This window comes from Entelurus aequoreus, linkage group LG03 (assembly GCF_033978785.1).
Source record: "Entelurus aequoreus isolate RoL-2023_Sb linkage group LG03, RoL_Eaeq_v1.1, whole genome shotgun sequence".
NCBI lineage: Eukaryota > Metazoa > Chordata > Actinopteri > Syngnathiformes > Syngnathidae > Entelurus > Entelurus aequoreus.
This window is the reverse complement of record NC_084733.1, coordinates 91,011,673-91,025,018: the sequence shown is the minus strand read 5'-3', so window position 1 is coordinate 91,025,018 and position 13,346 is coordinate 91,011,673. Positions and strand designations below refer to the sequence as shown.

Below are 13,346 nucleotides of genomic sequence, written 5' to 3'. Positions count from 1 at the left end.
TCGGGTTTAGATCTTTGAAGGACCTGGTGGACTTTGAAGGCTGCGTTCACACTCGTTCTCGGGTTTAGATCTTTGAAGGACCTGGTGGACTTTGAAGGCTGCGTTCACACTCGTACTCGGGTTTAGATCTTTGAAGGTCCTCGTGGTCTTTGAAGGCTGCGTTCACACTCTTTCTCGGGTTTAGATCTTTGAAGGACCTGGTGGACTTTGAAGGCTGCGTTCACACTCATTCTCGGGTTTAGATCTTTGAAGGACCTGGTGGACTTTGAAGGCTGCGTTCACACTCGTACTCGGGTTTAGATCTTTGAAGGACCTGGTGGACTTTGAAGGCTGCGTTCACACTCTTATTCGGGTTTAGATCTTTGAAGGTCCTGGTGGACTTTGAAGGCTGCGTTCACACTCGTACTCGGGTTTAGATCTTTGAAGGTCCTGGTGGTCTTTGAAGGCTGCGTTCACACTCGTACTCGGGTTTAGATCTTTGAAGGACCTGGTGGACTTTGAAGGCTGCGTTCACACTCTTATTCGGGTTTAGATCTTTGAAGGACCTGGTGGACTTTGAAGGCTGCGTTCACACTCGTACTCGGGTTTAGATCTTTGAAGGTCCTGGTGGTCTTTGAAGGCTGCGTTCACACTCGTACTCGGGTTTGGATCTTTGAAGGTCCTGGTGGACTTTGAAGGCTGCGTTCACACTTGTTCTCGGGTTTAGATCTTTGAAGGACCTGGTGGACTTTGAAGGCTGCGTTCACACTCGTTCTCGGGTTTAGATCTTTGAAGGACCTGGTGGACTTTGAAGGCTGCGTTCACACTCGTTCTCGGGTTTAGATCTTTGAAGGACCTGGTGGACTTTGAAGGCTGCGTTCACACTCGTACGTCCAACTTTTGACTCACTGCGCACTTTGGTTGGTTGGTTTAGTCTTCGCTCTGGTATTTTTGGCACGGCACCAAAACCTGTGCAGTAAGTACTAAGTAAGTAAGAACTGGACTGGATGGCATTACCGACCTAATTCTGTTACTCACCTAAAATCCAATATTTTGATACCTTTGCTGCGAGTCCAGAACTTGGCGTATTTGTAGCAAACCGCCTGTAACTAATATTACAATTTGGTAGAAAACGCTCAGAAGTAAGGCTCCACTAGCTCAAAGCTCATTTACATTGGATATCCCATATACATGCTAACAATTAGCATTAGCGGCTTTACATGGCGATTTCAACAACCCCAAATTTGTCAATGAATACCGTTTATTAGGAGCGTAGTAAGTGCAATATTTACAGTATCAACAATATTGTGGGGTTCAACATAAGACAAGACGTAATGGCAAAGACTACTTCCTGACTACGGCAACACACTTAGGACAGACTGAAATGAATGCGTACTTGCAAATGATACTCAGAAGTGTGCAGAAATAAGATAAAAGTGGACTAGGGATGGGTAAGCAAGGACTGGACTGGATGGAAGTACCGACCTAATTCTGTTACTCACGTGAAATCTAATATTTTGATACCTTACGTCCGGTTCCAGAGTCGGAACTTGCTGTATTTGTAGCAAACCGCCTACAACTAACGTTACAATTGTGGTAGAAAACGCTCAGAAGTAAGGCTCCACTAGCTCAAAGCTCATTTACATTGGATATCCCATATACATGCTAATGATTAGCATTAGCGATTTTACATGGCGATTTCAACAACCCCAAATTTGTCAATGAATACCGTCTAGTAGGAGCGTAGTAAGTGCAATATTTACAGTATGCTACTGATTAGCATTGGGGATTTCAACGCCGCCCAATTTAGTAAATAAAAACCACCACAAAGATGCATGTAATTAAGTACAATACTTATACAGTATTAATACTTTTTAAGGCACAACAACAGACTTAAATTAGTGCAACTTAATGTCATACTTGCAAAATAAGACTCAGACATGTGATACTGAAAGAAGATACTGGTTAGCAGTTATCATAATCAGCTCATTTTTAAATCTTGCGATAAAATAATTAGATTTTATTATCAAAAACAACATTTATCAACACACAAAACTACGAAAAATCGGTACCGGTATCGGTTCCCATGTGAAAGGTACCAATGACTATAGAATATGCAGGTGTATTTGTGTATTCCGTGTTTTGAACCTGATTGGTCCACTTGTCCGAGGCACACCAGGTCCGGTGGGTTCTGAAGAGGTCCAGACCATAGCGCACTGGGGTTCCTTTAAAGCGAAGCAAACATGAGCCGGTCCCGTGCCAGACCCGGTCTTGTGTGAGTCTCAGGGAATCGTCACACTTCAACACATCTTTGCCAAACTAGCGGCCGAGGGCCCGTTTACACTCGGAGAGGAAAAGAGAGAAAGTAGAGGACTTTTCTTTTCATCTCTGAGGCACACAAAGTACTTTCACTTTCATTTCGGAGCTTTTTTGCCCTCCATTGACTTACCAAATATGAACGTCTACACATAATGATATCATCATTTAGTTTGCATCCAGTTTGTCCTTTTTACTGACTTTCTTCTGGACTTCTACGGTGCATCGCCTCAGCTAAATTATAGCACGCAGACTAGGACTCTGCTGGAAACTGTATCACTATTTGATCCCATTCCTGGGGTGACGATTCGATTCAGAATCGATTCTCGATTCAACGCTATTCTCAATTCCGAATCCATGCAACGTCATTTTTGTAGTTGTGGTCAAGCAGAACATGAGCTGGTTGTTTATTAGAAAGTATCTTACATAACACACAGACTAGGACTGGGCGATACGGCTGAAAACAGAGTCAAGATTTGATCCCATTCCGATTCCTGGGGCGACGATTCGATTCAGAATAGATTCTCAATTCAACACGGGTCTCCATTCTGAATCTATGAATCGTTAATTTTTGTTGTTTATTAGAAAGTATCGTATAGACTAGGACTGGGCGATACGGCTAAGAACTGTATCACGATTTGATCCAATTCCGATTCCTGGGCTGACGATTCTATTCAGAATCGATTCTCGATTCAACTCGATTCTGAATCAATGACTTACTTTTTGTTGTTGTGGTCAAGCATAAAATCAGCTGGTTGTTTATATGATTTGATCAGATTCTGATTCCTGGGTTGACGATTCGATTCAGGATCGATTCTCGATTCAACACGATTCTGAATCTATGCAACATACTTTTTGTAGTTGTGGTCAAGCAGAACATGAGCTGGTTGTTTATTAGAAAGTATCTTACATAACACACAGACTAGGACTGGGCGATACGGCTGAAAACAGAGTCAAGATTTGATCCCATTCCGATTCCTGGGGTGACGATTCGATTCAGAATCGATTCTCGATTCAACACGGGTCTCCATTCTGAATCTATGAATCGTAATTTTTGTTGTTTATTAGAAAGTATCGTATAGACTAGGACTGGGCGATACGGCTAAGAACTGTATCACGATTTGATCCAATTCCGATTCCTGAGCTGACGATTCGATTCAGAATAGATTCTCGATTCAACTCGATTCTGAATCAATGACTTACTTTTTGTTGTTGTGGTCAAGCAGAATATCAGCTGGTTGTTTATATGATTTGATCAGATTCTGGTTCCTGGGTTGACGATTCGATTCAGGATCGATTCTCGATTCAACTCGATTCTGAATCTATGCGACATACTTTTTGTAGTTGTGGTCAAGCAGAAAATGAGCTGGTTGTTTGTTAGAAAGTATCTTACATAACACACAGACTAGGACTGGGCGATACGGCTGAAAACAGAGTCAAGATTTGATCCCATTCCGATTCCTGGGGTGACGATTCGATTCAGAATCAATTCTCGATTAAACACGGGTCTCCATTCTGAATCTATGAATCGTTAATTTTTGTTGTTTATTAGAAAGTATCGTATAGACTAGGACTGGGCGATACGGCTAAGAACTGTATTAAGATTTAAACCAATTCCGATTCCTGGGCTGACGATTCGATTCAGAATCGATTCTCGGTTCAACTCGATTCTGAATCAATGACTTACTTTTTGTTGTTGTGGTCAAGCAGAAAATCAGCTGGTTGTTTATATGATTTGATCAGATTCTGATTCCTGGGTTGACGATTCGATTCAGGATCGATTCTCGATTCAACACGATTCTGAATCTATGCAACATACTTTTTGTAGTTGTGGTCAAGCAGAAAATGAGCTGGTTGTTTATTAGAAAGTATCTTACATAACACACAGACTAGGACTGGGCGATACGGCTGAAAACAGTACCACAATTTGATCCCATTCCGATTTCTGGGGTAACGATTCAATTCAGAATCGATTCTCGATTCAACATGGGTCTCGATTCTGAATCTATGCATCGTAATTTTTGTTGTTTATTAGAAAGTATCTTACATAACACACAGACTAGGACTGGGCGATACGGCTAAGAACTGTATCACGATTTGATCCGATTCCGATTCCTGGGGTGACGATTCGATTCAGAATCGATTCTTGATTCAACAAGGTTCTTGATTCTGAACCTATGCATCGCAATTGTTGTTTATTAGAAAGTATCTTACATAACACACAGTCTAGGACTGGGCGATACGGCTGATAACTGTATCACGATTTGATCCCACTCCGATTCCTGCGGTGACGATTCGATTCAACTCGATTCTCGTTTCAACTCGATGGGACTTTAATTTTTGTTGTTGTGGTCAAATAGAAAATCAGCTGGTTGTTTATTCGATTTGATCCGATTCCGATTCCTGGGGTGACGATTAAATTCAGAATCGATCCTCGATTCAACACGATTCTCGATTCTGAATCTATGCGACATAGTTTTTGTAGTTGTGGTGAAGCAGAAAAAGAGCTGGTTGTTTATTAGAAAGTATCTTACATAACACACAGACTAGGACTGGGCGATACGGCTGAAAACAGTACCACAATTTGATCCCATTCCGATTCCTAGGGTAACGATTCAATTCAGAATCGATTCTCGATTCAACATGGGTCTCGATTCTGAATCTATGCATCGTAATTTTTGTTGTTTATTAGAAAGTATCTTACATAACACACAGACTAGGACTGGGCGATACGGCTAAGAACTGTATCACGATTTGATCCGATTCCGATTCCTGGGGTGACGATTCGATTCAGAATCGATTCTTGATTCAACAAGGTTCTTGATTCTGAACCTATGCATCGTAATTGTTGTTTATTAGAAAGTATCTTACATAACACACAGTCTAGGACTGGGCGATACGACTGGTAACTATCACGATTTGATCCCATTACGATTCCTGCGGTGACGATTCGATTCAACTCGATTCTCGTTTCAACTCGATTCTGAATCGATGGGACTTTAATTTTTGTTGTTGTGGTCAAATAGAAAATCAGCTGGTTATTTGATTTGATCCGATTCCGATTCCTGGGGTGACGATTAAATTCAGAATCGATCCTCGATTCAACACGATTCTCGATTCTGAATCTATGCGACATAGTTTTTGTTGTTGTGGTCAGCCAGAAAATGAGCTGGTTGTTTATTAGAAAGTATCTTACATAACACACAAACTAGGACTGGGCGATACGGCTGAAAACTGTATCACGATACAAGTGTTTTACATCGGTCGATATCGATAATAACTGATGTTTTTTTTATGACCGATGGACATCAAGCACTATTAAATGTAAACATTTGTTTAAAATGTTGACATTTAACAATACGAAGGAAAGGTGAAAACAGTCAATGTAAACATTGTAAAACGACACGTAACAATAACTAAAATAAGGAATATATAAGAAATGCTTAATAAAGTGTAAGAAAATGTAAACATAGACTGTTTACACTGCAGGCCAAAGTGACGCAAATCGGATTTTGTCGAAACCGGATTTGTTTCCAGCTGTTTACACTGCGAGTAAAATATGATATTTAGCAGACTCCAGTGTAAACGGTCCCAATGTGGTTCCAATGTGGTTCCAATGTGGTTCCAACGTGGCCTCGACGCCAAAGTCAAAGCACAGGAAGTTGACCAGATTGCGTAAACGAACAAGGAAGTCGCTACCACTGCTACTACACAATAAAATAAAAATCGCCACAACTTAAAAATGAGTTGTTTTTTATGTGAAAATAAATGAAAGTGATATAACAAGAAGGACAAGCGGTAGAAAATGGATGTATGAATGAATATAGTGTAATATATTTGGGAGGGTTCTAATCTTTTTATGGCTGTTAAAGTAGAGACGTCAGCGTGGAGCGACAATACCTTTGCTTTATTTTGAAACTCACGTACAGTACAGGCCAAAAGTTTGGACACACCTTCTCATTTCCATGGCGTGTTCTTTATTTTCATGACTATTTACATTGTAGATTGTTACTGAAGGCATCGAAACTATATGATATGATTGGCAATAAAAGTTAAAAATATTGTTGGACATTGTGTGATTTATTCTGGAGGCTACAATACATACTACTTCAATTTGTTTTCAAGTAAAAAAACTAACGTATTTTCAAGGTGTGGCAGGACACACCTTTTCATTCAATGCTTGTTCTTTATTTTCATGACTATTTACATTGTGGATTGTCACTGAAGGCATCGAAACTATATTATATGATTGGCAATAAAAGTTAAAAATATTGTTGGACTTTGTGTGATTTATTCTGGAGGCTACAATACATACTACTTAAATTTGTTTTCAAGTACAAAAACTAACTGATTTTCAAGGTGTGGAAGGACACACCTTTTCATTCAATGCTTGTTCTTTATTTTCATGACTATTTACATTGTAGATTGTCACATCAAATCTATGAATGAACACATGTGGAGTTATGTAGTTAACAAAAAAAAGGTGAAATAACTGAAAACATGTTTTATATTCTAGTTTCTTCAAAATAGCCACCCTTTGCTCGGATTACTGCTTTGCACACTCTCGGCATTCTCTCCATGAGCTTCAAGAGGTAGTCACCGGAAAGGGTTTTCACTTCACAGGTGTCACAGTTTTGATGTCCAACAATATTTTTAACTTTTATTGCCAATCATATATTATAGTTTTGATGCCTTCAGTGACAATCTACAATGTAAATAGTCATGAAAGTAAAGAACACACATTGAATGAGAAGGTTTCCCCTGCCACACCTTGAAAATATTTTTTTTTTTTAATTGAAAACAAATTAAAGTAATATGTATTGTAGCCTCCAGAATAAAAACAATATTTTTAAGTTTTATTGCCAATCATATATTATAGTCTTGATGCCTTCAGTGACAATCTACAATGTAAATAGTCATGAAAATAAAGAACACAGATTGAATGAGAAAGTTTCCCCTGCCACACCTTGAAAATAAGTTGTTTTTTTACTTGAAAACAAATGAAAGTAATATGTATTGTAGCCTCCAGAATAAAAAACATATTTTTAACTTTTATTGCCAATCATATATTATAGTTTTGATGTACAATGTAAATAGTCATGAAAATAAAGAAAACGCATTGAAATGAGAAGGTGTGTCCACACTTTTTGGCCTGTACTGTATGTTGATTTTTGAATGTTATAAACCAAATTAGAATAGGGATGAGTAAGAATCGCGGTTCCGATGTGAACCCATTTTTTGTCCAACACACTTGAAATAACACTTCCTTCAAACTGCAATCCTTCTTCCTGTTGGCAACCCCACTTCAAATGGGATGAAATAGAATTCAAGTGAAGTGAAGTGAATTATATTTATATAGCGCTTTTTCTCTAGTGACTCGAAGCGCGTTTACATAGTGAAACCCAATATCTAAGTTAGATTCAAACCAGCACGTTGCCTACAGCCACACATAAGCCAACGTTGTTCAATTTGTTCTTACAGTTTTTCCCACCAACATTAATTAAATAAAATACAGTAGGTCTAAATATTCATTAAAAACAAAAAGGCAGAGGTTTCATTTAACATGTTTGGCCAACAGTTTGAACAGTAACACCGTGTTTGAATATTTAGCCGATTCCTCACAGTTCGAGACTCGCAACTGTGGAGGTTTTGTGATGGAGTGTGCAATATTTCACTGTTTTTTTTTTTTTGGCGAAGTCGACTTCTTGGTGCTATAAATAAGGAGATAGAGCCCCCCCCGCCCCCCCCCCGTATCGGCGCTACAGCAGGTGGTGCGACCCTGTGACCGGAGCTGGTAGCCATTTTAAAGAAGGTATTTTAAATATTGCCAAATGTTTGTGCGTATACAAAGCTAGACATAGAGTGTATAGATCATAGAGAGCGGTGCTATAAGGAACCTAGTAGGAACCCCAAGATGCATTTTTTTTTTTAATGTGATTTTTTTGTAAAGTTTTTATTTATTTGACGTCCGTCCTCGTGTGCAGTGGATTAAAAAATGTTTTTGTTCAAGCTCACTGGCGTTTTGTCACCACTTTTATTTGAGTGTGTTGTGCTTCTACAGATCATGTTAGCACCGACACGACACGTCACTCCTGCAAGGACGTGGAGGCGTTTCCCCGAGATGGTGCATGTAAATAAAGCTCGGAGAAGCACTCGCATCTGTCAAATCTACGCCTACTTTTTTGCCTCGTGTGTTTTTATGTGTGTGTTCTTGTATTTCTACCCTTCCTGAGACATGAAGAAGGAAAAGTATCTTCCATATGAGGAGGTGTGAACAAGTGATGACATAAATCATGGTCCCAATAACATTGCGTCAAATACTAGAGTCCGTGAACATTGCTCCAAAGTCAGGATTTTTGTGGTTGATTTAATGTGCATACAAAAGTAAACACTGCAAAGGAAAAGTAGCGTCCATATGAAGACCGGTGAACAAGTTAGGACCGTAATCATGGTCCCAATACGGAAAACCGTTGTATCTAATAGAGAGGCAAATACTAGAGTCCGTGAACATTGCTCCAAAGTCAGGATTTTTTTGGTTGATTTAATGTGCATACAAAAGTAAACACTGCAAAGGAAAAGTAGCGTCCATATGAGGACCGGTGAACAAGTTAGGACCGAAATCATGGTCCCAATACGGAAAACTGTTGCATCTAAGAGAGGCAAATACTAGAGTCCGTGAACATTGTTCCAAAGTCAGGATTTTTGTTGTTGATTTAATGTGCATACCAAAGAAAACACTGCAAAGGAAAAGTAGCCTCCATATGAGGACCGGTGAACAAGTTAGGACCGAAATCATGGTCCCAATACGGAAAACTGTTGCATCTAATAGAGAGCCAAATACTAGAGTCCGTGAACATTGCTCCAAAGTCAGGATTTTTTTGGTTGATTTAATGTGCATACAAAAGTAAACACTGCAAAGTAAAAGTAGCGTCCATATGAGGACCGGTGAACAAGTTAGGACCGAAATCATGGTCCCAATACGGAAAACCGTTGGATCTAATAGAGAGGCAAATACTAGAGTCCGTGAACATTGTTCCAAAGTCAGGATTTTTGTTGTTGATTTAATGTGCATACCAAAGAAAACACTGCAAAGGAAAAGTAGCCTCCATATGAGGACCGGTGAACAAGTTAGGACCGAAATCATGGTCCCAATACGGAAAACCGTTGTATCTAATAGAGAGGCAAATACTAGAGTCCGTGAACATTGTTCCAAAGTCAGGATTTTTGTTGTTGATTTAATGTGCATACCAAAGAAAACACTGCAAAGGAAAAGTAGCCTCCATATGAGGACCGGTGAACAAGTTAGGACCGAAATCATGGTCCCAATACGGAAAACCGTTGCATCTAATAGAGAGCCAAATACTAGAGTCCGTGAACATTGCTCCAAAGTCAGGATTTTTTTGGTTGATTTAATGTGCATACCAAAGTAAACACTGCAAAGGAAAAGTAGCCTCCATATGAGGACAGGTGAACAAGTTAGGACCGAAATCATGGTCTCAATACGGAAAACTGTTGCATCTAATAGAGAGCCAAATACTAGAGTCCGTGAACATTGCTCCAAAGTCAGGATTTTTTTGGTTGATTTAATGTGCATACAAAAGTAAACACTGCAAAGGAAAAGTAGCCTCCATATGAGGACCGGTGAACAAGTTTGGACCGAAATCATGGTCCCAATACGGAAAACCGTTGTATGTAATAGAGAGGCAAATACTAGAGTCCGTGAACATTGTTCCAAAGTCAGGATTTTTGTTGTTGATTTAATGTGCATACCAAAGTAAACACTGCAAAGGAAAGTAGCCTCCATATGAGGACCGGTGAACAAGTTAGGACCAAAATCATGGTCCCAATACGGAAAACCGTTGCATCTAATAGAGAGCCAAATACTAGAGTCCGTGAACATTGGTCCAAAGTCAGGATTTTTTTGGTTGATTTAATGTGCATACAAAAGTAAACACTGCAAAGGAAAAGTAGCGTCCATATGAGGACCGGTGAACAAGTTAGGACCGAAATCATGGTCGCAATACGGAAAACCGTTGTATCTAATAGAGAGGCAAATACTAGAGTCCGTGAACATTGTTCCAAAGTCAGGATATTTGTTGTTGATTTAATGTGCATACCAAAGAAAACACTGCAAAGGAAAAGTAGCGTCCATATGAGGACCGGTGAACAAGTTAGGACCGAAATCATGGTCCCAATACAGAAAACTGTTGCATCTAATAGAGAGCCAAATACTAGAGTCCGTGAACATTGCTCCAAAGTCAGGATTTTTGTTTGTTGATTAAATGTGCATACCAAAGAAAATACTGCAAAGGAAAAGTAGCCTCCATATGAGGACCGGTGAACAAGTTAGGACCGAAATCATGGTCCCAATACGGAAAACTGTTGCATCTAATAGAGAGCCAAATATTAGAGTCCGTGAACATTGCTCCAAAGTCAGGATTTTTGTTTGTTGATTAAATGTGCGTACAAAAGTAGACACCAACAGGTGCAAAGGCAGCAATATATGATAAGACAAGCTAAAGAAGGACTTCCCTATTCATCCCAAAAAGGAGGGATTTTTCAAATTGACTGTGTGTCGCTTTTAAAAGTGCTCCCCGGCTGGCCAACATATGAAATAACAAGTGTGTGTAAGAAATTGAAATGAGCTCCTTTTGGCCAAAACTAATTTAAAAAAATACAGTAAATATATATATATATATATATATATATATATATATAGAGAGAGAGAGAGAGAGAGAGAGAGAGAGAGAGAGAGAGACATACCGTAGTAGCATGAAGTAAATAATGAAAATTAAAAAACAATTAAAAAAAAAAAAACATTGAAAAAAAAAAGAACTAAAAGCAGTCTTTTTCTTACAAGGTTTTGACTTTTTCTTATAAAATTGGGAACAATTTCGCATATTCTTTCTGTTTCTGTAACATTGCAATATTTTCTCGTAAAATTATTACTTTTTTATGAAACATTTTTTACTTTTTAATGCAAAGTGGTGACATTTGTCATATAACATTCTGACTTTGATCACAAAATTGCCAATTTTTTTTGTTGCTCTTATAAAATAGTGAAATGTTTTGAATAAAGTTATGACTTGTCATAATTTTGCAGGGTAAAATTCAGATTATTATTATAACATTTCTAAGATGTTAAAGTTTTCTTGTAAAATTGCGACTGTTATTGAGTAAAATTCCAACTTTTAGCATAATATTGCACAAATGTTCAGTTTTTCTTGTAAAATTTTGACTTGCGTTGAGTAAAATGACGACTTTTATTATAATACTGCCAACATTCTAAGTTTTTCTTGTGAAATTGTGACCTTTTTCTTGTGAAATTCCAACTCATTTTTCACAACAAGCTTTTTTATATGTGCATAGTATGTATATATTATTAATGTTGTAAATACACTTCTTTATATATCTAGAAAGGCTGGTCCTAAAGAAGCATTTTTCAAACTGACTGTGTGTCGCTTTTAAAAGTGCTCCCCCTGTGGTCAACATATGAAATAACAAGTGTGTGTAAGGAATTGAATGAGCCCCCTTTGGCCATAATTAATTTTAAAAAATTAAATAAATATGAATATAGAGACATACTGTAATAACTTGAAGTAAATAATGAAGATTAAAAAACAATTACAAACAATTAATTAATTAATGAACTAAAAGCAGTCTTTTTCTCACAATGTGTCAACTTTTTTCTCATAAAATTGGGAACAATTTCTCATATTCTTTCTGTTTCTGTAATATTGCAATATTTTCTCGTAAAATTCTTACTTTTTAATGAAAAAATTCTTACTTTTTAATGCAAAGTGGTGGCATTTTTCATATAAAATTCAGAATTTTATCACAATATTGCCAATGTTTTTTGTTGTCCTTGTAAAATAGTGACAGTTTTTGAGTAAAATTCAGATTATTATAATGTTGCCAAAATTTTAAAGTTTTCTTATAAAATTGTGACTTTTGTCGAGTAAAAAGACGACTCTTTTCATAAAATTGCCAAAATGTTAAGCTTTTCTTGTAAAACTGCGACTATTATTGTGTAAAATTCCAACTTTAATCATAATATTGCACAAATGTTCAGTTTTTCCTGTAAAATTTTGACTTGCGTCGAGTAAAATTATGACTTTTATTATAATACTGCCAACAAGTTTTTCTTGTGAAATTCCAACTCATTTTTCACAACAAGCTTTTTTATATTTGCATAGTATGTATATATTATTAATGTTGTAAATACACTTCTTTATATATCTAGAAAGGCTGGTCCTAAAGAGGGATTTTTCAAACTGACTGTGTGTCGCTTTTAAAAGTGCTCCCCCTCTGGTCAACATATGAAATAACAAGTGTGTGTAAGAAATTGAAACGTGCCCCCTTTGGCCAAAATTAATTTTAAAAAAATACAATAAATATGTATATAGAGACATACTGTAATAACTTGAAGTAAATAATCCATCCATCCATCCATCCATTTTCTACCGCTTGTCCCAGATTAAAAACCAATTACAAACAAAAAATAAATTAATTAATTGATGAACTAAAAGCAGTCTTTTTCTCACAATGTGTCGACTTTTTTTCTTATAAAATTGGGAACAATTTCTCATATTCTTTCTGTTTCTGTAATATTGCAATATTTTCTCGGAAAATTATTACTTTTTTATGTAAAATTATTACCTTTTAATTCAAAATGGTGACATTTCTCAAATAAAATTCAGAATTGTATCACAATACTGCCCATTGTTTTGTTGTCCTGCTAAAATAGTGACATTTTTTGAAGTAAAATTACTTTTGTCATCATTTTGCCAAGTAAAATTCTGATTATTATTATAATATTGCCAACATTTAAAAGTTTTCTTATAAAATTGTGACTTTTGTCGAGTAAAATTACGATGCTTTTCATGAAATTGCCAACATTTTAAGCTTTTCTTGTAAAATTGCGACTATTAGAGGAAAATTCCAACTTTTATCATAATATTGCACACACGTTCAGTTTTTCTTGTACAATTTTGACTTGCGTTGAGTAAAATGACGACTTTTATTATAATACTGCCAAAATTCTATGGTTT

General features: G+C 37.2%; 1 protein-coding gene across 1 annotated transcript in view; it reads right to left on the bottom strand.

Moving 5' to 3' along the window:
- Positions 1 to 1,698: 1,698 nt before the first annotated feature.
- The window catches only part of LOC133647089 (zinc finger and BTB domain-containing protein 24-like), a 32,564-nt gene continuing 20,916 nt past the window's right edge, over positions 1,699 to 13,346 (bottom strand). The window contains exon 8 of the mRNA XM_062043188.1: positions 1,699 to 2,204. The gene's annotated coding sequence lies outside the window, so the exon portion shown is untranslated. The remainder of the gene's footprint in view (positions 2,205 to 13,346) is intronic.